The sequence below is a fragment of the Coptis chinensis genome, chromosome 5 (genome assembly GCF_015680905.1).
Source record: "Coptis chinensis isolate HL-2020 chromosome 5, ASM1568090v1, whole genome shotgun sequence".
Lineage (NCBI taxonomy): Eukaryota > Viridiplantae > Streptophyta > Magnoliopsida > Ranunculales > Ranunculaceae > Coptis > Coptis chinensis.
In genome coordinates, this window is record NC_141460.1 from 3123271 (window position 1) to 3149247 (window position 25977).

Here is a 25977-nt window from a genome sequence, read left to right on the forward strand (position 1 = left end):
ATGATGTCACTTACCAGCAGATTTCATTAAGGTCCTCTCATTAGTAGAAAGGCCCAGATGAACAAGAGAAGATAGCAAAAACATTTGCCTGGACTGCAAAGTTAATGGATCTAAACCTTATAAAGGAAGAAAGAGATGACGCACAAATATGAGATACGACGCAAGGAAAACAATAAACTTCTTTTGGAACTTGCTTTTATTCAATCTAACTCCATCTCACATGGGCATAGAATTTCCAACTGATGAAACGTGATTGAAAACTAAAACTACACACTCATTTGGGTTCGAATGTATATGGTTGTATAAGTCGGCATTGTCTCATGGGCATGACGGGTTGCGACCAGGTTCTCCAAAGTAGAATTTGTACAGTGAATTTGTCGGTTTCGACTATGGACTCAAGAGTCTCTAAAAGTGGAGATTCAAGCAAGCCTATAACTCCCTGATTTAACATTGGTGAGAACCAAGTCACTATTGGGAAACAAGCTTTCCTACTTTTTTCAATATTTCGTAAGTGATAGCAGCACCTCACTTTGGAACCTTAAAACACTCAATGACTGCTCATTCGCCTTTGCAATGAGAGCACCTTTTTTCATTTGATTAACTAACTTATTTTACATTCAATTTATTAAAATGGTTATATCAGGTCATGAAGATGCAACCATACGAATATCAAGTTGGAAATATTTCGCATCAGAGTGCTCTGCAGCTAGATTAAATGTATGTATGGAATCTATTTTTCTTTTTAATTTGATATATATTTATAGTCTACAAATCCTTATCAGTTTCTATGATCTTTCTCAGAGGGATGTAAGGATGAAGGTTAATCCATAGCCTACAGAAGAATCAAGGTTTATATGTTTTCTAAAGTTTAGATTGACAATGTAATCTGCATGGTATCGTAGAATTATTGATTTAAAATCAGTTAATTTTCATATATTATTTTTTTGTCATTTGTGGATGCAATATATATTATGCAATTTGCAGTCGCCGTTTGTGAAGCTATAAGGGATAATCGAAACAAATAAAATCCTATCTCCCGATTCAACTGCTGTTGTGCCCGATTGTGTTGATATTCATTTGTGCAGTGTTTAGTCATATAGACAAGTATGTTAGTCAGAGATTCAGTCGTGATGTTAAAGGTAATAGCATTGAACCGAACGATGTGGTTTAGTCGAAGTATTGCTTGGATTTGTGTGTACACTAATAGTTCATTGATACCATGCCATTCTGGTCTGTACACTAATAGTTCATTGAAATGGAAGTAACATTTGTTTAAAAAAAAGGAAAAAAAAAAATTGTGTATATACTTTGTGATAGATCATAGCAAGTTCTAGATTTCAAGCGTATGGTCTGTCTTTGCGTTTCATGTAGTATTATAGCAAATTACGCCCCAAAATAGCATTATCATTAAGTGTTTGACCATCCTTCAAATATGTTTTAAAATTGCGCCGGCTTCTTTGTTGATAAAAAATTCATGACTTATCTGAGGCGAACAATTGAACCATGTCAACTTTGACATTTTGCGTATTATATGGATGAGTTCATAATTCATGAAGCTATCTTTTTTGTTGTGCTTTTTATTCCATTGTGTTTGATTTAATTTTACATGAGCATGATAGTTCGTAAGTCATGGTGTTGTTACTGTAATACATGTTAGTACTTCAGGTGTATGGCCTTATGGTTCTTATAGTAAAAAAAGTTCTATATGTAGGTTGGTCAGTCGTGGAAGGCTATGCTGGCTGATTTTACTCTTTGGCAAGAACAGAGATCCATTTCTAATATTTGAGGTTCAGGAGTGGCAATGATGAGCATTGTGATAAGCAGTGAATGGAGCTTTTTCGGAGGTTCAAGAGTTATATATTCTGCATCTGAAAGTAGTAAGATCTGTGCCCAATGAAAAACCTTCTGAAGTAAATGCTTCATGTAAGATTGTAATTCTTTTGCTCATTGGTAGAAAACATAAAACTTAATAAGGCTATGTGTAGCTATTCCTTTTTGTGACTTACATGCTTGAGTTGACAACAACGTTTTGGTTAGATTCTTTATGGATTTTCTCTTATGGAATTACATGAGCTGCAAACAACGATACTGATCCTAAACAAAAGTGCCTCAACTACCATAAACATTTTGGTATTGCAGGACTGGATACACATAAAGAAAAATGAAGTTATTGTCGCCTTTGTTGTTATCTGAGTTAGATTATCTTATAATTAGATGTATTTTATTTTATTCAAACTTCCTCATTTGGGTGTTACACGTGAATTTCTTCAGAGGACCATGTCGAGAATCTCAATCAAAAGGTGTGTTTAGTTTCTATGAATTCATAACTTTCCTTCAAAAAACAAACATTGTGTAGCACTACACGATTGATTGCTAGCTTATTATTTAACAAGTTGTTTACTCTTGGCAATTTTCCCCATAGGTATTCTATCTTGGTTGTGAGTTTTAGATCGCCCTACACCATTAAGGTTTTTCTTAATACATGATATGATCAAGAAATCCTACAAGTGGTCAAGACCTTCCTAACTCATTGTTTAGTGAACAAGGCACTATCAATTCATCTATCATATCTCTTTGTTTTGAAATTTATTTGTTTATTTAAAATTCCTGATTATATATTTTGGTTTATTATATTTTTTCCATTATTGTTTGAATTGGAGAAATGAGTTATTATTGAGGTGTATGTAAGTTACATGGCCATTGCTTGCTTGTGGATGTAGGTAATTAAATAGTTCGTAGCCGGCAATCCTTTTAAGATGAAAGATATAGAAAAATCAGAATCACGCTTTCCTTTGTATCTGCATCCCACTTGACATAATTTAAAACTTTGAATGTTGGAGACTTGGAGTTGAGCAGTTGTGACTTGATTATGTTCATGCTTTGTTTCTACCATATTATTTTTCGACGGATTTGTTGTTCTGTTAGTAAAATGTCAAGGTGAAAGCAATCTATTAATTAGTAAAAATAGTATATGTACTCTTTTTCAACTGTTTCTTTGTGAATGCAGAAATATTACATGGCTTATTCCAGGGAATTTGTTCGCATTGTTAGCATCCAGAAATCACCTGTCATCCATCTCTTTGGAGAATCAATTGCTGGGGCGACTACAATCAGAGGCTTTGGTCAAGAGAAGCGGTTCGTGAAGAGGAATTTGTATCTTCTTGACTGTTTTGCTCGCCCTTTCTTCTGCAACATAGCTGCCATTGAGTGGCTTTGCTTGCGCATGGAATTACTCTTGACTTTTGTCTTTGCATTTTGCATGTTTCTGCTTGTAAGCGTGCCACACAAAAGCATTGATCCAATCAAGTATAGAACTCTTCCATTCTTTCTCTTTATATTTGAGTCCTGTTCATTTTCTTGAAAAACATCCCAATATTTAACTTCAGATGATGACAATGTATCATAAATATAGTTTGAGTTTAGCACTTACTGCAGTCCCCTATTATCAGATCTTTAAGGTGTTGGAAGTGCTTCTGTGCAGGTATGGCAGGGCTTGTTGTGCGTATGACCTTAACTTAAATGCACGCTTATCATGGTGGATACTGAGCTTTTTCAAGCTTGAAAACAAAATTATTTCTATTGAAAAAAATTCATCAAGATTCTCAACTCCCAAGTGATGCTCCACTCATCATTGAGGACTCTGCGCCCTCCATCCTCATGGCGAGAGAATGGAACAATTGAACTTACTGATCTGAAGGTTAGTTAGGCTTTTCTTTTATGATTGCATTCACTTTGTTAATGATTGCTATGATTATATCCATAAACCTTATACAAAAATGATTCATTCATGTTATTTTGTCAAACTGATTATCTCTATTTTCTGAAAATTATTATTTTTAAGGTTTGTTATAAGGAGAGTCTTCATGTTGTCCTTCATAATGTATCGTGTTCATTTCCTGGTGGAAAGAAAATTGGAATAGTCGGACGCATTGGAAGTGGTAAATCAACGCTTATCCAAGCTCTATTTAGACTAATCGAACCAGCAGGGGGAAGGATCATCATAGATAACATTGATATCTCTAGGACGCTGCAGTGAAATCGAACATTTCAAGTGATGTTACTGCTAAGTTTAGAAAAGTTGAACATTTCATTTGTTGTGTTACTATTCGGGCATTTATAGGATATAGCTCTAGGTGTGTTGCTTTATCTAAATCAGCTCGAGTGAGATAGGCATTTTTCTAGAATTTAATCATTTTGCTATTAGGTTTTAATTAGCAGCAAGGCCGCCACAGTCAATAACAAGCAGAAGCTATTGATAACACATATTTGAATATATCTCAGCATAAACAAAAAGTCTCAAATAGAAAGTAAGGTTCCAAAACTTTGGGAAAATAGGCTCTGAAGAGCCCTTCAGGCTTCAACCAAGGCTTAGGCGAGAAAGCAAGATGACTAAAAGAGAAGAAGGGGTCCGTTACAGGTAAACATACAATCAACAGTATTAAGAATGCATGCACATTATTCAAATCAGTCAAAGGTCGAGGGAGTCGGAGTATAACCAATCTAACCAAGTCAAGATTATGACAGCTCAACTTGTGTAACTAATTCTATTGTGAAAACTCCAAGATATCATTCTCTTCTTAATAAATTCCAGTTCAATTTGTCAAGCCACCCCATAACTCACTTTTTAGAATACCTTCTTGAATGCTATTTACTCCACCAACAAGTTTTAGTAAGTTCGTAGACTTGATAATATATATGCTACAGGTTATCACAAATTGTATTGGGATAATTGAATTGAACTACAGATTACTAGACATATTCAAAACTGTAGATGAGGTATGGTGCGTGCTAATATCATAGTCGGGATACTTGTCATGAAAATTCATTAGTTTTTTTTTTTTGTTATTCATTTCCACTCATTCATATGTTGTGGAATCACTAGACTGGCTTGAGACAAGCAGTACATCAAGCTATTTTTAGAGTAGCATGCCCAAAATAAGCATCGGGTGAAGTATGGAGTTTGAAATCAAATAATGATTCTAAAGGTTTACATTCGTCAATTTATTTATTTGTAAATATTATTATTCATAATTGTTCGTAGTTAGTGTGTTACAAAGAAGCCTTGGGCACCTTCTATGTAACACTTTAAGTCTTAGGCGTCTGAGGTTGAGGTATATCTAACCTTTTTAATGTTTCAGAAAAACATAAATTAGACGTTCCCCAATATAAACGAAAACACTAGAGACTAATTTAGACTCCCTAATATCTCCATTTTTGGTTATTGAAGAAACAAATATTTTCTTTTTTCGATTACTCCGACAAGGATCTCATGGTACGTTGTTCACTTCTTCTTTCAAATTCTAATTCTAATTATTGTTTGTAATTGGAACTAAAATAAGACCTGATTGTAACTACGAATATTGACTATATGATTTCAGCGACCACTTTAAAACATTCTTTGCTTTCTGTAATTTCTCTCTTTCTCTAATCTAAAGTCAATAGAAGAAGCTCACATGTGTTTGCGAAGAAAGCATTTGCATTCAGTTCACTTGAAATACTTCTTTTAACATTCTACAATCTACATACGTTAAAATGTGCTCTTGCTTTTTATTTTCTTTTATGGTGAAGAATTTGTGATCTTGCTGGTTGTTGGTGTATAATTTTTATATTTGGTTTTATATTCTTTTTTAGACAAGGAAGAGTTTTCTCTGGAGAGCTGATGCAACACGTGAACTGTGAATTCTAGGACTCAGTGAGGACGACATACTTGCATATATATATATGTTGGTACCCTTTTTTTTGCAATACTTTTATGAGTTATGTTATTTTTCAAATGATCATCTTATAATTTGTATGCAACAAAGACACCTATCGACTGTACTATGTCCCCCTTGCTTGTAACAATGATTCACCTTATTAAAATAATGTAACACATTTACTATAGGAAATAGTGGATTGTTCGTGTCACTTCTCTCTAGGATACTAACTACTGAGGGACGTGAGTGGTGTACATGCTAAACAAGGCACTAGGTAGTGATTCATATGAGTTATGCATAGGTTTGAATAGAGTAATGGTCCTCTGTAGAGCAAGATATGCAAAGTTTCATTAGGTTACGGTAGTCACCACTAGAGTCCTGTGATATACTATAGGATGATTAAACCGTATTTACGTTGACAGTGACTGGTGTGGTTGGGGGTGATTAAACCATATTTACGAGGTGTTGGATTCAGCAAATCCAGATTTGGAGACTCAGGGGCACATTTTAATTGTTTGTAAAATATATTTAATTTCATGTCATACCAAAGATTAAAGCCCATGTGTATTGTCACAATATATTTTGGACTTCAGTCATACTTTCTTTGCCCACCTGATAATTAAAACATAGGTTGGACATCATCAACTTCAAAATTTAAACTTCACCTGACTCTTCTTCTTTGTACAGATATTTTCCCCATAATCAATATAAGAGACCCATACAAAAGGCTTGGAATCATATGTCAAGCTTATGAGGATGAAATTCAAGCAGCAAGGAACTTTCTGATTAACAAATATGTAGGACACAATCCCAGTGTCGATGTTATAGAATCAGCGCATGACAAGATAATTGCAGAAGTTTCACGAAAGGAGGAGACCAAAACTTAACATCAAGAAAAAAGTGAGGGATGTAACTCAGTCATGGATTGTGCTGTCTGTCATCGTCATGAAGACGACTGCTGTCTTTATGACGAAGTTGGTGGAAGGGGTTTGAAATCTACTTGTGATAGGCATCACAACCCCGTCTTTGTAGTACTTGCTGTGCTTAACGTTCTCTTTCCGATAGAGGATGGATTGACTTTGCAAGTGTTAATATCTCTTTTGACAACCATATATTTCATATATGATCGTCTGAAGAGCAAACTCTGAGCTCTGCTATATGGGTATGCATACTGATAGTTCTTTTACTACTAAGATCGTATAAATACTGCTCTATGGATCTTTGTTTTTGTTTTGTTGGATAACGCTGGGCTTTACTCACTCAGGATTGGTGCTTTTGGCTTTTGGTGTCTCCTGGCTATTGGGGACCTTTTTGTTGGTGTTTGTGATTCCACCTGTACTTCGAGGTCTAAGGAGTTTGGAAGTCAGAACTTCACTCTTAACTTATGTGCTTCTTTGGGTTTCTTCTACTTATCTGAAGTGATTGCAGTACCCTTTGGCATCATATTTTATGTGAAGTAGGTGGGCCAAAAGCGGATGTTTATGGATGTTCTCACATGTCTCTTATTATTGCAGCAAGCATTCACGTTTTGTTTGTTTCTCTATCATTTTTATGATTTTCTCGGAGCGCATGCTCCTCCAGTCATTGTGTTTAATACGTGTGATAGTACTCATCCTTTCATTATCGGATGCAAACGTTCTCGCTAGAAATAAAATCCAGGATGGTAAGTTAGGTTAAAACTCTTAGTTTAACACTTTAACTCTCCCTTATCTCGATCGAGCTTATAACGCACATTGGGTGGTTAGAGGAACCCCCCCCACACACACACACACACACACTCACACATAAATAAAAGGATGAATATTGAACCAACAAAGATGGATTCTGCTACATGAACAAAACCATGTATGATCTTTGGGCGTTTTTTGTCACTCTACTCTCCAAACCAATAAGTGGAGTCTCCCCTCTCTCTCTCTACTTTTTCCTTACAAGGCCTCAAAAACTTATCTATCAATATCAGAAGGCATGTCAAAGTTTATAATACAATTCATTTTCTTCAAAAAAAAACCCAACCATCAATAAATTCCATGCTTTAGGATGTGTTTTATATATAATCGTTTACTAACCTTCATATACTCTTTAATAAATTTGTTTGTCAACAATGTGCAAAGCACGTGCATCTTGCTAGTATATATAATGAACTATGCTATGAAATGCAATAACAGGTCCGTTTCTGAAACATTGGAATAACGTCCTTAAGTAGGTCCTCACAAATATGTCAAGACAAAAACACTCTAATTTTTCCACTCAAATTTTGCTCACTCTAGTGTGTAGTGGGCACACTTTACCACAATCGCAATGACGTACAAGGGAGCCGAGGTCGATCAAACACATCTGCCACTTACTATCACACTAATATATTCCTAATTGAGCTAGAGGTTTTTATTAGGTGTTGCGGGGATTAGGTGATGGTTTAAAAAAGAAGGAATTAGATATTCAAAAGGACAAGTCTGAGATAATAGAGTCTTCAAAATATGTAACTAGAGAAAACCTTGTTCTTACTTTGCTTCTACACTTTGTTTCAATCCTTAGCCATTTCTTTTTCTTTTTCTTTTGGTTTTTGACTCCTTTGATTATGTTTTTGGAGTTATAACTTTTTATTTTATTTATTTATTTCTTTTCTTTTCTTCATTTCATCTCTATTTTCAGACTCATTCAAAAATGGGTAGGCTAATTTTTATTTTGTTTTGTTTATTATAAAAGGGTAAAGGATTTGTGGTTTATGAAAAGGCTAAAGAAAAGCTCAGAGGGGCGACTAGCGGAAAATAATTTCATATAGGTTTGAATTTCTGGCTATATCGATCCAAAAAGGGCCTAAATTCTCGATTAGGATATGGTATAATGATCAAGCAAGTGGATGTGTGATTTCTCTATTCGGATTTTACTTCTCCCTTGTGTCATTACTCAGATATTTCACTCATAAGGCTTTTAGGCTATATTCTCACAGAATTTGTAGAATAAGTGTACTAGCCTAGATTTCAGAAACTTACTGTCAATACAAACATAGATGCTCATGCAATATATTTATGGAAAGATGCAATGACTATTACCTATATATTAACTTAAGTTTCTAAAAACTATTCTAATTTAAGAGCTACAGTGAAACTTCTAGACTACTATCATCACAGAAAAATAAACAATATTCCTAAGTGCATAGTATAAATACTTTTTATTATTTTTTTAATTGAAAGCAAAGTGCATATTATACATATATATATCCTAATAGGAGCCTTAAATTACACGTGTTTCTATGTCACCCCCAAACAGAAACATACTTTGTCCACAAAGTATAGAAATAATAAGGATAGAAAATACAATGGAAACGCATGAAAATTTTAGAGCACCTACAAAACAAATTCAAAACATACTAATATAGGTAACGAAAAATAGACGCAACTCTATATGGGTTCCACCCGTTATGGGAATAACAAAAATTAAATTGCTTGGGACATAAGCGGACACTAACATAAAGTAAAACTTACCTCATATCCAGCATTTAAGCATTGTCCTCTTCTTCTACAAAGAAGTGAGGTTCCTTTGCATCCTGCCAAGCCATGATAATTTGTCAGGCCTCACGCCATTTATCATCAACATGTGCTAGCCTGTTAAGCATCACTCGGTCTGATGGGTGTAAGGGGCAACCCGATGAGGTTGTAGCCGCCACCTCAACCAAGTCATAGCACAAAAAGAGGGTACAATGCAATTGGTGGGTTTCATAATGTCAATCCCAACCCAATCCATGTAGCAGGTACAAAAATCAGGAAAGAAACATAACATGATGTGGCAAACCAAGACAACCATAAGAATGTACTTATGCGTCGTACTATGGGCTCGTGCTAAACTGGACACTAAGGTCTAGGGAATGTCATATAACATACGTCCCTCAGCTAAAGCAAGGAAGACATCACCAGCGGCGTTATTTGCAGAAGAAAACCACCATTCCCCTAAGATATTCAGCATGATAAAGAACATGATAGTGCCTACATTAAGGGATATGCTACCAAGGGCTACGTTATATAGCCCTTGGTCTTCTACACGAAAAATCCCCACCCCATAAATCTCTTGGAAATACTCATAGTTATAGAGGTATATATTATCAGACATATAGCCCCATGAGTTTTGGGGAGCAGGCATAGTGATAAAACATAAAATTGAATAGTTTACCTACGAAATGAACGATGAAACTCAAAACGTAAGTAAACTAAAACTATCTTATGTGCCTATATTTTATCAAAGATTCTACTCTCAATCCTATGAGATATAGTGGAGTAGATGATTCGTTCCACTCCTAGTCCTTCCGCATGCTGTGTTCTCTACGTATAAGTAATCTGTCTTAAAGTCTAATGAGAGATTTACTTAAAAGGCAACCTTCTACGATGCAACTACCCACAAGATGCAACTAGTCGACTATTAGAACAACTACGGGAATGCTACGTCGATTCTATGATAAGGAGTTAGAGGGGGATTGATTCCACCTTAACTCGACTTAATCCTACTAACGACGAATCGTCGTAATCCGAATTGAACTGCTTCAGCAGAACAATCTGGTTACTCCTAATCCCTAATTACACATGGCATTTCTACCAATTCATAACTAGTATGTGAACGATTACACCCACTCTCATGGTGAACTAATCGTTTCTAGAGTGGAAAGGAAATTACGACGACTCTACGATAATCGGAATCAAGCTTTCATCAAGGCTTCTCAACCCCCTCAATGGAGGTTTAGCCGAGAATCATCACGCTATCATTCCCAATGGAATTCAAACAAGACATGATATAAAGATTGAAACTTTGCTTGTTTAAACTCAATTCAAAACTACTAATGCAATAATTGAATTAAACTAATAATGACAATTAATTGAATCTACTTAATTGAAACTAAACAATTACTTGGAAATGAAACTAACTTATGGAGAACACTATTTTATTAATCTAATGAATAATAAAACAATGATTCAAATACTAAATTAATAATCTAACTAATCTAAGTCTAGCTATCTACGTAATAAGGGAATTTATACCTAAACAATTGTAAATGACAAGAATCGAAATTGACAAACTAGCTATTTTATTTATCAAACTAATGAAGAACAATGATTCTAAAGATTAATCTAAAACAATAATTGAATTTAAACTAAACTTAATTTTATTACATGAAAACTAGATCTATATTTATCTATATTTTTTAGGTCTAACTAGCTACCATTAACAAAGAGTGAAGCTTTGGTTTTTATACTTTCAGATCCAAAAATCATGCATGGGCTTGGAGCCATGTTTTGGGCCAGAGAATCAGGCCCAAAACCCAATTCTTTCAGTCCAAAAAGGCCTCTTCAGCTGCAGTTGTTTTCAATAGATTTTTCGTCCACTTTTGCTCCTCTGATTGGATCAAGGCTTATACCATTGGAAATATCTTTCCGAGCCGGTCGTTTTGACATAAGGTAGGCCCCATTCCGAGGTCTGAGTCCAAAGATACGGCTTTCGAAAGTTCTCACGACTTGTGTCTTTTTTTCACGCACGCCGACTTTTCAGCTTTTGACCGGGCTTTAGAAAGGCTTTGTCTTCTTGAATCTTGGCCTTTAATCACGGAACTCCTTAGTAACCGACCTTTGCTCCTTTATCTCGCTATAGTGGCACATTTCTGCACATAATGGACTTTGAAGCCTGAAATGCATAAAAACACGTAATCAGTGTTAACTCTTAATTATTACTCACATAATTGGTCTAATAAGTATGATCATCTGAGGGTTAAAACTACAGTTTTGGGCTCTTATCAAACCACCCCAAACAGCATTTTGCTTGTCCTCAAGCAAAGATGAGAAATTAGAATAAGTGACCAAAAATGGAGTTTTATCTACTCGTTTTCATTGAGAGTCGATTGCATTGACCATATGCAACAAGGCCTTAAACCACTAGGAATTCCCTAGTGGACGAGTTATAGCCTCGTGAGAGTTTTTCCAATTGAAGGTACTCACAAACTTCATCTATACTACAACGACTAAGAAATAAAACTATTGTTTCCTTATTCATGCTCTAAATTAACTATACCTCTCACTAGCAATGCATATAGAGTAATCAAGTCGAAACCTAAGCTAATATATGAATAATAATCAATCATCTACAATAAACATATATACAATGATTAATACTATGAAATGCCTAGCAGGTTCGTTTCTGAAACTCGGAATAGCGTCCTTAAGTAGGTTATCATAATAATAGTCAAGACACAACACTCTGATTTTTCCACTCAAGTTTATTTACTCCGATGTAATGCGGTGGGCACACTTTACCTTACAATCTCAATGACAACAAGGAAGCCTGAGTCGATCAAACACATCTGTCACTTACTATCACACTAACCTATTCCTAATTGAGCTAGAGGTCTTTATTAGGTGTTGCGGGGATTAGAAGATGATTTAAGAAGGAAGGAAATGGATATTCAAAAAGGACAAGTCTGAGATAATAGAGTCTTCAGATTATGTAACTAGAGAAAACCTTGTTATTTACTTTTGCTTCTACACTTTGTTTCCATCCTTAGCCATATTTTTTTCTTTTTCTTTGGCTTTTGACTCCTTTTATTCTTTTTTTTTTTTTTTTTTTTTTTTGGAGTTTTTATTTTATTTCTATTTTTATTTTTCTTTTCTTTGGATGGAAACTTCTTTTCTTTATTTTCTGAAGCAATTAACTAACTTTTGTTTACACAGGTTTTTCTCTTCTTCTTTGTTCCTCATTCTATTCTCAGACTTATCTAAATTGGGTAGGTTGAATTTTTTTATTTTGTTTTGTTTTGTAACAGGGTAAAGGATTTGTGGTTTATGGAAGGCTAAAGAAAGGCTCAGAGGGGCGACTAGCGGAAAATAATTCATAGGTTTGAATTTTTGGCTATATCGATCCAAAGAGGGCCTAAATTCTCGCTTAGGATATGGTTTAGTGATCAAGCAAGTGGACGTGTGATATCTCTATCCGGATTTTACTTCTCCCTTGTGTCATTTCTCAAATGTTTCGCTCATATAAGGCTTTAGGCTATATTCTCACAGGATTTGTAGAATAAGTACTCTAGCCTAGATTTCAAAACTTCTCAAACAATCATCGATACTCATGTAATATATTTATAGATAGATGCAAAGATTATTACCTATATATTAACCTAAGTTTCTAACAATTATTTTGATGCAAAAGCTACGTGAGACTTCTAGATTGTTAAGAGCATAGAGAAAGAAAACAATACCAATATTCCTAAGTGTATAGCATAACTTATTTATTTATATTTTTGAATTTTTGAAATTTTAACTAGAAAACAAATGCATATTATACATATCTATATCCTAACAGATGCCTTAATTACACGTGTTTCTATGCCCCCCCCCCCCCCAAACAAGAAGCATGCTTTGTACTCAAAGTATTTTAAATAAAGAGGGTAGGAAAAATACCATTGAAACGCGTGAAATTCAGGAACATCTGCAAAACAAAGTTAGAACGTACTAATATAGGAAATAAAAACTGACGCAACTCTATACGAGTTCTACTCATTATGGGTTAACAAGAATGAAATTGCTTGGGACATAAGCAGACACTAACTAGAATTAAAACTTACCTTATCTCCCGCTTTACTCATCATCTTCCTCATCCTCTTCTTCTATAAAGAAGTGAGGTTCCTTCGCATCCTGCCATGCCATGATAATTTGCCAGGCTTCCCGCCATTTATCATCTATTATTGCTAACCTATTAAGAGTCACTTGGTCTGACAGGGTGTAGGGTGCAACCTGATGAGGTTGTATCCTCCACCCTTGCCAAGTCATTGCACGGAAAGATCGAATAATACTATTTGTGGGTCTTACAGTGTCGACCGTAATCCAATCCGTGAAACGTGTACAAAAAACAGGAAAGAAACATAGCATAATACGGGAAATTAGAACAGGCATAAGAAGGTACTTATGCCTCATGCTATGGGATCGAGCTAAACTAAACATTAAGGTTCGGGGAAGGTCATGACACATACGTCCCGTGGCTAAAGCAAGGAAGACGCTGCAAGTGGCATCATTCACAGAAGAAAAACGCCATTCCCCTAAAATGTTTAGCATGATCCAAAACATAACAGTTCCTATGTTCATGGACAGGCTACCAAAGGCGACGTTATATTCCCCTTGGTCCTCGATACGGAAAATGCCTACGCCCATACGACTCATGAAAAACTCATAAGTGTAGACATACATATTATCTACCCAATAACACCATGGGTCTTGTATTTCAAATGGCATAGCAAGTCCAAGCACAAATGCTAGCAAGAACCTGGTAATTTCCATTGGTTCATTATCGATGTTGATGGAGAACACTTGTTCTCCATCTGGTCTCTCAAAGAAAATGCAGTTATCGTAAAAATAAGATGTTAGTGTTGGAGAATAAAGTGCATCAGGTCTTACCATAAGCGGTTCCCAAAATACGTATGTGATAAACTTTCATAAACCAAGCACCGTAAGTAGTGCTTTGGAACAAATCTTCGAAAGACTGTTCCGGTATCAATGTAGGAGATGTCATCTCAAAATTATGCTCTGAAATAGCTGCGAATGATCCGGGAACACCCCGCAGAAAAAATGGAATTTTTCTAGTTCACGGAAGTCAGGGCGCGAGTGCGCTCTGAAGATTTTGGAATTCCAGTGTTTGAGCTGGTCGCTCACCTTAAGCGAAAAGCGCCTCGACAAAAATTCTGAAAAAATGCAGAGGCGCTGAGTGCACTCCTCCTCCTCAGCAGCGCTCCCGAGGTGTCTTGAAGATCGGAAAATTAGACGAAACATGGGAATCGTGGGAGTGAAAGGTGAGTGATGGAAGTTAGGTGTAGTGTGAGTTGTGAGTGTAGAATGAATGAAGTTTATATAGGTTTTAAGTTGCTAAAACGGATCGGGAAGTTGCCAAAAAGTTTTACGGCAGTTTCCGGAAATCCTAAAATTTCCAAACCCGAAAACAGAAACAACTCATATTCTTGATTCTAAAACAAACCTAGTATCTTTTAGGTTGAATTTAGGATAGAATCTACCTATTTTATCGAGATTTCCTTCTACCATGATACTTATTCGTAGATATGCCTAATCGGCTATATTTGCACCTTGACTCCGCAATAAATTCTAAAACGAGGGTCATATAAAAATCATGCTGAAATAGATAACACCACCCCCAAACAATTTGGGAAGGTGGGATCAATATTAAATAACCACGCACAATAAAAATAACCTTATTATATTAAAATTTTCATTCGAAGTACATTTCACTACAAAATTCAAATTACGGAATTAAACTTACATTAAAATAAATAACAATAATGAAACTACAAATAAACATCAAACGATACTATCCCTAACCACTTCGGTACTAGTAACGGAGGGCACACGCTCAGGAGATGGCTCCTGAGCTCTCGATGGGCCAGCACCATTCGTCTTTCGGCGACGACGCTCGTGCCTCGATGGTGTGTCCTTAGAAGGAGAATCCCCGTGAGGTGGGAATCGTGCAAGCATATCGGCCGAACTCGGCGCCGAGCTTCTAGCTCGCCCTCATCTGTTCCCCACTGCCGTCCTCCCTCTGGGTACGGATCTCGAAGTTATGATGGATAGTAGCCTGTCGAGTTCGGAGGTCTTCGCAGATAGTGTTGAGTGAACGCATGCCACGATGAATTACGGCCATACGTTCTGCATCTGACCAACACCTCTCCGGGCATCCGCGATCGTAACAAGTCAAGTCCTCCTCATCCTCCGGCATTCTCATTTCCCCCATCCTCCTCGGCATTCTCATTTCCACCATCCTCCTCATCCTCTACCCTATCCTCAGGCAACCTCCAAACTCGTTGGACACAATCCTTATAGATGCGAGGATTTCGGTGTAGGGTGATGTAAGACCTATCGACGAGTCGCTCTCAACTTCAAATGATCTTGGTTATCAACACGGGGAGAGGTGCAAATGACCTTCCCTACTCCCCTAATCATGCTAAGCAAAAACTCCAAGATACTGAGAACTTCGTACTTCGCCTCCCGAGTATCCATAAAATGTGGAGGCAGTTCAGACCGATGTCGCTGACCTTCTCCTTCCCCAGGACGTTCCGACCAATCCACTGAGCTGCAGCCAGCTGGTTGGTTCTGAGGGATGCGTGGCGAACACAATGCGATCTCGCATTGTAGTTCCTTTCGGTAACTATCACGTGCATCAATGGCTCTACCCCATTATATTGGGACTCCTGTAACATGACATCCAGATGGATTCTAGGCAGAATGCCTAGAATCTCGGCCAACAACCTAGTAGTTACTTCCTTCCTCCTCTTCGCCACCATAACAAAAATTCTAGTCCCCTCCAACTCCCTCGTGTTGTAGAACCGTCGGACTAAGTCTTCGTGGTAAAAGGCTTCAGTCGAGTACCACAAGCTATTCCAGTCTCTACTGACCATTTCGTCACCGTAAAACGGCGCGAAGTGGTCGCCAGTAAAAGCTTGCTCCGGCAAACTTCGACGTTGTTGAGCCATTTTAGTGTTTGGAATGTAGTGGGGGTTTAAATGGGATGTGGTGTTGGAATTTAAATCGACCGACTGAAACAAACAGTGGTGGTGGAGCGGTGGTGGCGCGACAACTTGAATTTGTAAATTTCGGTGGTTTTTGGTGATGTAAGTTGGTGGATTTGGTGGTTGTTTTGTTTTAGAAAAGATTTGAAGTGGATTTTTTATGGTTGGCATGGGTTTAATTAGGTTTCTTTTTAATTTTTTTTTTTTTTTTTTGGTTTGGAGCTTTGGTGGTCGTTAATGGCGATTTTGAAGGATGAACGCGACTGTTGGGGCAAAGGTAAGGGCGCGGGTGCGCTGCCGGTGCGCGCGGGTTGGGCCCAAGCCCAGTTCAAAATTTTTGAATTTTTTGATTTTTCGCGAAACTTCAAATCAAAATTGCCGCTTCGTTACCGGTCCGATTTTTGCGAATGAGATATGGAAATGATCAGGAGAGAATTTCCAATCCAATGATCCATAAAACACTCTATTCCGACTGTGGATGACATATAAGATAGTGGAAAATGCCTCGAAGTGCGTGCATGACGTACGTTATGTGAACGACTGAACTCTAAATTCATAGATTATGTCAACCCGGATCGAAATACAATTAAATGGCCTAAGCAACTCTAATGGGACATAAAACATTCTAGGACGGAAACACGAACACCCCACCCCCAAACAAATTTTTTACAACAAAGCTTAGAAAATTTGTTTTTTAGCAGTGGGTCTTTTAAAGTCAGATTCCCGAGACTTTCTAGATTACTATGTTTATTTTTTAATATATATATATATATATATATATTTACTTTTATAATGAAAAACAATAAACAAGAAAGACATAATTCACCCCATAGAGAAACATGACTCAAAAATCCGAGAAAACATGCAAGAGTGGAAAACGTGAATTATGTTAAACGTGGACTTAGGATCCGGTACTTACAGCCACACACTCCGTAGGGAGGGCCCGGTTACATTAATGGTCCACCCACCAATATTTGGAAATGAAAGGAAATGCACCAAACACAAAAGTTGATTCGTTTATAGTTAGATACTCGAGACTTTATCTAAACATATGTCTGAACATGCAGTTTATCATATATCAACAACCAAAATAGTTGTGGATCATTCCATAAATAAATATCACAGAAAATATATCCAAACACAATCAAGCACCAAGATTTCCTATGACACAACCTAGTGAAATGCCAGCGAAGTCGGATAAACCTATAATGTAAGCTAGCATGCACCTTCTTTTTCATCTTTAAGCGAGAGGGTGTTCTAGTAAATAAGTGTGGAAAAGTGAATGGTTGTGGAGAATATGGTGGATATGGATAAATTGTAGAAGGAAAGTATGTAAACAATGAGGATGTGGGTTTAGCACAAAACTCATTCATGGTGTAGGTAGGGACTGTTTCAAGTCTGAAAATGAAGGTGTCAAATGCTTGGTTCTTCTGAAGTATTTGTTTACTAGGTGGATTTAAAAAATTATGAAGCACAGAAAAAACAAAAGGATCGAGTGCAAACTCGAGATTCCTTTGAAAGGGTAGAAGGAGGGGAGTCGAGGTGGATGTTGTGCAAAGTAGTTCTTGATAGGGTGAATCATCACCTGCTCTAAGAAACTCATCGAATTCCTCATCTAGATTGGTCATATCCACGTTACTTTGATAGTCCTCTACATCTTTGAGAAAGTCATCTATCTCATCCTCATTCGTAATATGTGTATCGACTAGTGTAGGGATGAAAATGTTGGAGTCTGAACTTCCAAAGGAAAGAAATTTGGGCATATGATTATCAGGGAACGTGTTGTTGAAATAATCTCGAGCAAAGCTCGATCATGTTAACCTCTCCATCCATAGATCTAATCGGGTAATCGTGTCCTTTGTTTTAAAAACATTGACTTCAAATGACAAGATGGCCAAAAGACATGGACATTGAACCATCGCGACAATTAATGAGCGCATTGGCAGTTGCTAGGAAAGGACGCCCTAAGATGATCGGGACAGAGTCGTTAGCGACTTCTGTATCGAGGATGACAAAATCAGCCGGATAGTAAAAATCTTGAACTTTTACCAAAGCACATTTTCGACCACACCCTTAGGATACTTAATAGACCGATCGACTAATTGCAACGCCATTTTAGTGGGTTGCATCTCGCCTAGACCTATTTGTCTATACAAATAAAACGGGAGTAAGTTAACACTAGCCCCCAAGTCTAATAACGCGGTCGTCATATAAGAATCTCCTAAGGTGCATTGTGCAATGGGGCTACCGGGTCCTTGTACTTAACAATTCCATTATGTTCGATATAGTTGGGAATTGTTCCGTTAAAAAGGCGCTTTTGGTATATTGGTCCTACGCCTAGTAGTACACAACTCCTTAAGAAACTTAGCATGGTGTGGTAGCTTTTAATAGCTTCGAGGAAGGGAAGGTTTATAGTTAGATTCTTGAAAACGTCCCTAATCTCCTCATAATTAGTATCCCTAGTTAACACGGCTAATTTTTGTGGAAACGGTGGTTTCGTCTATATTTTAGCAATGGTATCACCGGATGTTTAACCGTGGCTTTCGTTTCTTAGGTTGTGTTGTAACCGGTACCTCTACGGTGGTAGGCTCTTCAGTTTCTATTTCGGTATCTAGTCTAGTAAAATAGCGGTGTAGGGGACTCTTGGTGGGGTAACTATAGGCATAGTTACTTTGTTATCAACCACTCTGCCAGAACGGAGAGTGGTGATGGCCTTTAGCTCACCTACATTTTTATATTCATTACTAGTATTATCGGTTACCTCAAAGGCTGTGTTTGTTGTTTTAGGATTAGGTATTGCATGACCTGGAAACACACCTTTGGGTTGGGCTTTATCTTGGGCCAACTATTGGCTTAAATTATTAACGGATTGTAGAAGCTGTTGGTTAGATTGAGCCATGGTTTGGAAAAGTTTTTGGCTCACTTGTATGAAGGTGTCAAGACGATCCGGTTGTGTGGGTGTAGTAGTCACGGGTGGTGTGACTGGAACTATTTCACGTGAATTATTTATGGGTGGATTTTGATAATTATTATAACTACCTTGACCTTGTGCTTGACCTTGTCGAGGTTGCACTTGGTTGTTATAATTATTAAAATTACCCTGACCCTGTCCTTGTCGTGGTGGAGCTTGGTTAAAACTGTGCGTTGGCTTAACATCTTGATTATTGTACCCTGAAGGTGTGACGTGTTGGTTATTTCTCCAACCGAAGTTGGGATTTTGTCTCCAATGAGCGTTAGGTTCACTATTAATGGAACAAGCCTGTTCATAGGCTATAGGACAGTGGAAGTCGGGATGCTCAGGGCTCCAACAGAAACTACATGGATTTGAATTTACGCTCATGACGGGGATAGGCTTTTGTTGAACGTAAATGGCCTCTACCTTTTAGTGAGTGATTCGATTAGAGTTTTAAGCTCGGGATCGTGTTTAATTTCAAACATACCGCGCCTTAACTCAGATTTGATGAACTAGCGAGCGGTGGATATCATCACTACCCCCCCGTTGTTATTTCGCTTAGTTTGATCCTCTAAAATTTATAAGCCTCCGAGGCTCCTTTGCTTAAGAAACTACCCCCATTCATTATGTCTAGGACTTCTTTATGGTGGTGTAGAAGTCCTTTGAAAAAGGCACGAACTAACGTGTCTTTAAGCTAAGTTATGATGTGGACACTTTATAAGGAGATCGGTGAAATGATTCCAAGTCTCAAAAATGATTCATGAGGATTTTGTCGAAAAGAAATGAATCTTGGAAAGCATCTCATCCGTCTTTAGGGGTGGGTAAAATGTTCCATAAACAAATGAACAAGTTTAACCCGAGTCCACGTAATTAGGGCGCTTTGGGCGCTTAACCAAGACGCCTTTATCGGCTAAGGTAAAAGGGAATACCCCGAAGTTTTATTTGTTCCGCACCAACCGTAGGATGGTGGAATGTTGTTAGGACTTGTTCAATCCCACGATGTCTTTGATAAGGTTTTTCATGGTCTAAACCGTGAAAAACGGGTAGCAAATTAAAATATTTGGGGGGATCGAAATCCCCATCGGGGTCCGCTAAACGATGCAAGATTTGGGGCTATCGCCAAGGCTTTATAAAAGTTCGAGAGGGAGTCTCTCCTTCGTCGGGCATTGTGTCGGTCGTGTGTGTGAAATCGTAGCTAGAGGTGTAGTAGGTGGTATACTAGATAGAATCGTTTGTTGACGTTGTTGTGTTTTTGTTCGACCAGACCTTAATCTCATACAAGGCTAAGTTCAAATTTAGCTAAACACATCAACACTCCAAACAATTCTGATATACTAGTATAAACCTCTAACGAGAGATCGCGAGGTGCGGAAGAAAGGAATACCTGATTGCGTCCCTTGCTTCGCTTATGAATAAGCGTCTTGTTTACGCGTGTTCGTGTATATAAATAGTTAGTACATCAAAAACTTGAAAAATCGGGTTCGAATCAAACCCGTGGAAATCCGCAAAAGTCATTTCGGTAGCGCTGGTCGCTTAGAAGCGCTGTCGCTACCCGTGTAACTCCAAGTTACAAAGTGTTTTAGGGCGGTCGCTCAAGATTCCAGGCTTATGGGCTTGCAGTGCGCTTCTCGCTGGTCGCCCGCCTGTATTTTTTTCGCGAACTTTTCATTCTTGAAACGGACAACCACAGTATGAATCAGACAAGGGTGGGTGGGTTTAATGGAACTTTAAGAAAAGTACTTATACTACAAAAACAATGCGAAAGTGAAACTAAGATGGCAGCGGCGCCATTTGATAAAACATAAAATTGAATAGTTTACCTACGAAATGAACGATGAAACTCAAAACGTAAGTAAACTAAAACTATCTTATGTGCCTATATTTTATCAAAGATTCTACTCTCAATCCTATGAGATATAGTGGAGTAGATGATTCGTTCCACTCCTAGTCCTTCCGCATGCTGTGTTCTCTACGTATAAGTAATCTGTCTTAAAGTCTAATGAGAGATTTACGAAAAGGCAACTAGACTACGATGCAACTACCCACAAGATGCAACTAGTCGACTATTAGAACAACTACGGGAATGCTACGTCAATTCTATGATAAGGAGTTAGAGGGGGATTGATTCCACCTTAACTCGACTTAATCCTACTAACAACTCTAATCGTCAGAAATCCAATTGAATCGCCCATGAAATCAACTGGGTTACTCCTAATCCCTAATTACACATGGCATTTCTACCAATTCATAACTAGTATGTGAACGATTACACCCATTCTCATGGTGAACTAATCGTTTCTAGAGTGGAAAGGAAATTACTTAATTTTACTCTACGATAATCGAATCAAGCTTTCATCAAGGCTTCTCAACCCCTCAATGGAGGTTTAGCCGAGAATCATCACGCTTATCATTCCCAATGGAATTCAAACAAGACATGATATAAAGATTGAAACTTTGCTTGTTTAAACTCAATTCAAAACTACTAATGCAATAATTGAATTAAACTAATAATGACAATTAATTGAATCTACTTAATTGAAACTAAACAATTAATGGAAATGAAACTAACTTATGGAGAACACTATTTTATTAATATAATGAATAATAAAACAATGATTCAAATACTAAATTAATAATCTAACTAATCTAAGTCTAGCTATCTACGTAATAAGGGAATTTATACCTAAACAATTGTAAATGACAAGAATCGAAATTGACAAACTAGCTATTTTATTTATCAAACTAATGAAGAACAATGATTCTAAAGATTAATCTAAAACAATAATTGAATTTAAACTAAACTTAATTTTATTACATGAAAACTAGATCTATATTTATCTATATTTTTTAGGTCTAACTAGCTACCATTAACAAAGAGTGAAGCTTTGGTTTTTATACTTTCAGATCCAAAAATCGTGCATGGGCTTGGAGCCATATTTTGGGCCAGAGAATCAGGCCCAAAACCCAATTCTTTCAGTCCAGAAAGGCCTCTTCAGCTGCAGTTGTTTTCAATAGATTTTTCGTCCACTTTTGCTCCTCTGATTGGATCAAGGCTTATACCATTGGAAAGCTCTTTCCGAGCCGGTCGTTTTGATATAAGGTAGGCCCCATTCCGAGGTCTGAGTCCAAAGATACGGCCTTCGGAAGTTCCACACTTTGTGTGTCTTTGTTTTTGCCCACGTCGACTTTTCAGCTTTTGATCGGGCTTTAGAAAGGTTTTGTCTTCTTGAATCTTGGCCTTTAATCACGGAACTCCTTAGTAACCGACCTTTGCTCCTTTATCTCGCTAAAGTGGCACATTTCGCATTACAATGGACTTTGAAGCCCGAAATGCATAAAAACACGTAATTAGTGTTAACTCTTAATTATTACTCACATAATTGGTCTAATAGTATGACTGTTACAGGGTTAAAACTACAGTTTTGGGCTCTTATCACATAGCCATTCATTCCAATAGCAAAGGTTACCAAAAACTTGCTGAAATCCATTGTCTTATCATTAATGGTGACGGAGAACATTTGTTCCCTATCTGGTCGATATAAGAACTTACAATTATCATATAAATAAGCAGTAAGTTTAGGAGAATAAGAGTCATCAACACTTAACAATAGATTCTGCCATCTCGACTGCACAATCCTGTCGTGGAACCAGTATCCATAGGTGTCACTCTCGAGCAATTCTTCAATGGACTACTCCGGTATGATTTGAGGAGATTTCATAGCAAACAAACACACTACTGAACTCCTGGGAGTGACTATGGAAAACCCCATAAAACAAAATTGGAGGTGTGTTGAAGTTCGAGTCTTGGCGGCTTCGAATGGCCTATGGAAGAGGGAGTCTTGCTACCACTTTCGGACAAAGGAAAATTCTGCGATCCAGACTTTTGGGCGCGGGCGCCTCGAAAGTAATCTTGCTGTGGTATGAATTGAGAGGTGAAATTGAGAGGTATGGTGTGAAGTATATGAAGTGCCATGTATTTATAGAGCACTAGTTTCTCAAACAAAAGACCACAAGGTTTCCAAATTGATAAGGAAAGAGATGAAATAAGAAAAGGGCTTCTTAGACCAAAATAGAAACAGCCGAGAGCACAGGCTCAACAACACTTCTATATGTTTTTAATAGCCTATTTAAAATAGTAATCTCAATGCCTTTAACCTTTGAGGTTGCACTAAACAAAAGTAGCTAATTCGAGCTACACCACATTAGCAACATGCTCACATAAACCATATTCTTAAAACCTTGCAAGATTAATTTCCAAAAAATATGTGGATAGGGTAAACTACAATGCTAAACAATTAATGTCACCCCCAAACAAGTTAGAAAGGTGGGATTCATGAAAAATAGATAGCATGCTTGGACAAAAATTAAACTAACTTGAAATTCAAATAACAACCAAATACATAATCCAATATTAACTACTTAACTAAACAATTGGAAAAAAAAAAAAAAAAAAAAAAAAAAAAAAAAAAACAGAAATTTTTCCTAAAAAAACAATACAAAACAACTAGCCACGAGATGAGGAAGGGAAAAGAATAGGAAGTTGAGTGATCAAGAATGGAAAAACCAAACACCCCACCCCCAAACAAATTTTTGAAAACATGGTTTAGAAAATTTGTTTTAAAACGTGGGTCTTTTAAAGTCAGATTCCCAAAACTTACTAGACTAAAACATGTATTAACATGCAGTTTATCATATATCAACAATCTAAAGAATTGCGGGTATGTCCATAAATAATTAACACGGACTGCAAACCTAAAAAGAATTAGACACCAATATTTCCTATGACGTGGCGTAGCGAAATGAGAGTGAATATTGATGGATCTAGAACCTAACTAACCTAGCATGGAATTTCTTCTTTTTTCTCCAACGAAAGGGTATCCAAGTGAATGATCGTGAGAAAATGGATGGTTGTGGAAGATATGTGGGATATGGATAAGTTTTACAAGTAAGGAAAGGAAAAAATGAGAATGAGGGTTTAGCACAAAACTCATTGGTGGCGTGGGTTGGTATAATCACACATATGAAAATGAAAGGGTCGGGTGGCTTGTCCTTGGATATTATTTATGTATTCGGAGTGTTTAAATAATCATGAAGCATAGTAGAAGTAAGAGGGTCAAGTGCAAACTCAAAGTTCCTTTGAAAAGGTGGAAGATGAGGAATATTAGTGATGGAAGGTGAATGAGTGACATTAGGATGTGAGGTGGGTGAATGGATGTTGATTGGGGGGACTCGCGAGGTGGAAAAGAAGAGTTGCAAAATAGTAAAAGGAAATCTTCCTCGATTTCATCTATGTCCAGGGAGTCATCATCGAAGTCAGAATTTCCGAAAGAAAGGAATTGGTGCATCTGATTCTCAGGAAACATGTTGTTGAAATAATCTTGAGCTAAGCTCTCGATTATGCTAACTTCTCCATCGATAATCGTATCAGGTAACTGTTGCATTATTTTAAAAACATTTACCTCAACAGAAAGATGGCCAAAGGACATGGACAACAAACCATCGCAGCACTTTATGAGTGCGTTGGCAGTTGCCAAGAAAGGACGCCCTAAAATGATAGGAACAGAGTCGTTAGCGACTTCTATGTCGAGGATAACGAAATCGGTTGGGTAGTACAAATCTTGAACTTTAACCATCACATTTTCAACAACACCCTTAGGATACTTAATAGAACAGTCAGCTAATTGCAACATCATTTTAGTTGGTTACATCTCTTGTAGACCTATTTGTTTATATAGATAATAAGGGAGTAAGTTAGCACTCGCCCCTAGGTCTAATAGAGCAGTTGTCGTGTGGGTATCCCCTAAGGTGTATTGTACAGTAGGACGACTAGGGTCCTTGTACTTAACGATTCCATTATGTTCAGATAGAGTGGGAAACTGTTCAATTAAAAAGGCGTCTTTTGGAATGTTTGTTTTCCGCCAAGTAATGCATAACTCTTTTAGAAACTTAGCATGTTGTGGTAATTTTTTAATAGCTTCAAGAAAAGGTAGCTAGGTTTATCGTTGGATTTTTAAAAACTTCCCTAATCTCGTCAAAATTTGTATCCTTGTTTAACATGGCTAGTCTCTAGGGAAATGGTGGTTTCTCTCTATATTTAGCATATGGGTCAATAGGAGTTTTAACCTTGGCTATTTTTTTCTTGGGTTGTGGTTTAACTGGTACGTCTACAGGGGTAGGATCTTCAGTTTCTATTTTGATATCTAGTAAATTTTCATTTTTAATGACCGTTGGTGGTGTATCAATGGGCATAGTTACGGTGTTATCAACCACTCTGCCAGAACGGAGAGTGGTGATGGCATTTAACTCACTTACGTTTAAATTTCTGGTACTAGTATTATCGGTTACTTTAAAGGTTGTGTTTGGCGTTTTATGATTAGGTATAGCTTGACTTGGAAACACACCTTTTGGTTGGGCTTTCTCTTGGGTTAACTGTTGTATAGATTGATGAATCTGTTGTAAAATTTGTTGTTGAGCTTGCATGTAGGCATCGAAACGATCCGGTTGTGAAGGTGTAGTTGCCATAGGTGGTGTGACAGGAACTATCTCACGTTGTTTATTAACGGGTGGGTTGTGATAGTTGTTATTAACCGGGACGATACCTCTATTATTATTATTATAATTATTGTAATTATTATAATTACCTTGTCCTTATACTTGTCTTTGTGGAACTGGGTTGTAATTGTTTGCTGGCCTAATATTTTGATTATTAAACCTGGAGGTGTAACTAGTTGATTATTTCGCCAACCGAAGTAGGGGTTTTGTCTTCAAGGTACATTAGGAATAGGAAGGCT

General features: G+C 37.2%; 1 protein-coding gene and 1 pseudogene across 1 annotated transcript in view; both read left to right on the top strand.

The window, feature by feature from the left end:
* Positions 1 to 25977, top strand: part of LOC147496289 (protein BOBBER 1-like) — a 95381-nt gene that overhangs the window by 61141 nt on the left and 8263 nt on the right. The window lies entirely within an intron of this gene.
* On the top strand, positions 631 to 7421 carry LOC147496290 (protein CHAPERONE-LIKE PROTEIN OF POR1, chloroplastic-like; annotated as a pseudogene).